This window comes from Limulus polyphemus, unplaced genomic scaffold (assembly GCF_000517525.1).
Source record: "Limulus polyphemus unplaced genomic scaffold, Limulus_polyphemus-2.1.2 Scaffold1235, whole genome shotgun sequence".
Lineage (NCBI taxonomy): Eukaryota > Metazoa > Arthropoda > Merostomata > Xiphosura > Limulidae > Limulus > Limulus polyphemus.
The window spans coordinates 63,829-66,437 of NW_013666845.1; the positions used below are offsets into that span (position 1 = coordinate 63,829).

The 2,609-nt window shown below is 36.5% G+C and overlaps 1 long non-coding RNA gene across 1 annotated transcript in view; it reads right to left on the bottom strand.

Annotated features, from left to right (window-relative positions):
• Positions 1–2,609, bottom strand: part of LOC111086597 — a 44,893-nt gene that overhangs the window by 38,013 nt on the left and 4,271 nt on the right. The window lies entirely within an intron of this gene.

Below are 2,609 nucleotides of genomic sequence, written 5' to 3' on the forward strand. Positions count from 1 at the left end.
GGGTCCCGGCGAGGATGTTTGCCCCTGGGCCCGTGCTGGCTCTCGACGTTCCCGAAAGTAGCTCAAGACTGACAGAACTTAATAAAGTCAGTGGTGCTTAATATATACAAACTAAAGGTTTAGAGGCTACAGTCACATGAATTTCGTCTAAATGTCCCACATAGTTAGATAGTAAAAACAAATAAAAAAATCTTAATAACCAAGCTTAAGATTATGCTCCTTGGATGATTCAGTTACATCACGCATAATCAGTTACGAATTTGTTATTTTAATTGAATAATAACTTTATAATTTATCATGATTTTACTCCCATAACAAGGCCGAGGTATGTATGTAATGACGCTAAAACAAACGGAAAAACAAAAAAAAACGTTTGCAGCCCAGCAACCCCCTTAGATACGAAATGAAATTGTTTGGGGTACTTCGGTTAAAGACCCTAGAACCATTGGAGAAGCTGGGACACGAGGGTGAATGCCCCGTCGACCTAGCTACATCCGTAAACAACAAACAGACTCGTTGATAGAATGGTAATAATAGCAAAACGCCCGAAGAAAATTGGAGTGTTTACTAGGTGATCATTACCCGAAACTGTAATAACAAGTTTTTTTTTAATTATGTAGTCATAGGGGTATATAGATAACACAGCAAACATGGATTAGCTTTCAGCTGCCAGAAAAAGGAAAAGAAAACAACTCGCAGTAAATGTTACTGTAATCATGAAACTTGGTAACACTAGAATGTTTTCATAGTTAGTTATGTTCAAACATAGCATAAAATAACAAATAACAATCTCTAGAATCTGGAAATGTGCCGATCGACTCGCAATCTGAGGGTCGCGGGTTCGAATCCCTGTCACACCAAACATGCTCGCCCTTTCAGCCGTGGGGGCTTTATAATGTGTCGGCCAATCCCCCTATTCGTTGGTAAAAGAGTAGCCCAAGGGATGGCGGTGGGGGTGATGATTAGCTGCTTTTCTCTCTAGTCTCACACTGCTAAATTATAGACGGATAACGAGGATAGCCCTCGTGTAGCTTTGCGCGAAATTCAAAACAGACAAACAAGCTGGAAATGTACCACGAATCTGGAAGGCTGTCGTTTGTAGCCATGAAACTTCGGCCGTGAAACACATAACAAGTATGTTTTTGGAGGAACCAAAATTTAAAAAGAAAAAAAGAGAAAATCTTTAAAAAAATAAAAAGTTAATCGCAGATTACGTTGGATTTTATTTCACTTTAAAAAATACTTTACATAAAACTGTTTTGCATTTACATATTACATAAGTTAATTTCGTGAAGTTTGATTTCTTATGTGATGATAATGCTACTTTGTGTACTGTATGGGAGTTGCCATTAAACTTTCGATGTACTATAAGTTTAAAATAGTATTCTTAAAAAAAAAGCACGAAATAGTACCGTGTCTACTATAAAAAAAAGACTGTAGTTTAGGATGATATACTAAAAGTTTAAACTTGTATTTTGTTGTGAATCTTTAGAAGAAATGTATGAAACAGTACCGTGTCTACTATGAAAAACAACAGTATAGTTAAGCAAATTTTTGTTATATTCCGTCAGTATCACATGTTTATTGGATATTTTAAAACTTTCTTGGCCAATTTTTAGTTACATCACAAACGACGTTTGAGTTATATATCGAATATGAACAGTGTGTCTTTAATTTCCTTTTAATTATGAAATGATGCCGCGCTTATCACTTGTTATTTACCCACAATATAGGCTAAGGCGAGTTAGGTTTCTTCAACAAATAGTTAGCCATTATTGTGATTACTTAGTTTGTTTGTGTTTTTAAGCGCAAAGGTATACAATAGGCTACCTGCGCTGTGATCACCAAAGGCATCTAACCTTTAATTTTTAGTGTATAAGCCCTCAAGCTTACCACTGAGCCACTGGGGGAGGGGGGGCAGTACCTTTAGTAAGACAGTGAAGTTTTCATTAACTCGGCGTTAATTTCAACATAATTTATTTTAGAAAGTACGGGAAAATCTAAGAATTTCAATGTTGCCCAAAGCTACACTAATACAGCCTGGTATTTAAATGTTCATACATCCAACTTCGTGAGTTTTTTATACAGATATGATTGGGTAAATTTCTGTACAATTTGGAATATGTATTCGTGAACTCCGTATGCAGTGCCTTTCTTATTTGATCAAAGTTATAGACAAGTTGGTTAGGAAAGCTGAAAAAAATAGACGTATTACACGAAAAAACAACACATTTTACATCACTTATGAAAAAAGTGTTAATCAAAACTTTTTCAATGTCACTGGTTATGTTATTTCTTTCCTGAAATGATTGAGAAGCTATGGCTAAATTCTATTTCAGAAAACAAGTTGAAAGTATTTGAATAGGTCATAGAATTAAAATAAAAACTAACTCGTTCTCAACGAGGTGTGGTTAGGGGCGCTCGACTCGCAATCTAAGGGTCGCAGGTTCGAATCCCCGTCACACCAAACATGCTCGCCCTTTCAGCCTTGGGGGCGTAATAATATAATGGTCAATCCCACTATTCGTTGGAAAAAGAGTAGCCAAAGAGTTGGACCCGGTGGGTGGTGATAACTAGCTGCTTTCCCTCTAGTCTTGCACTGCTAAATT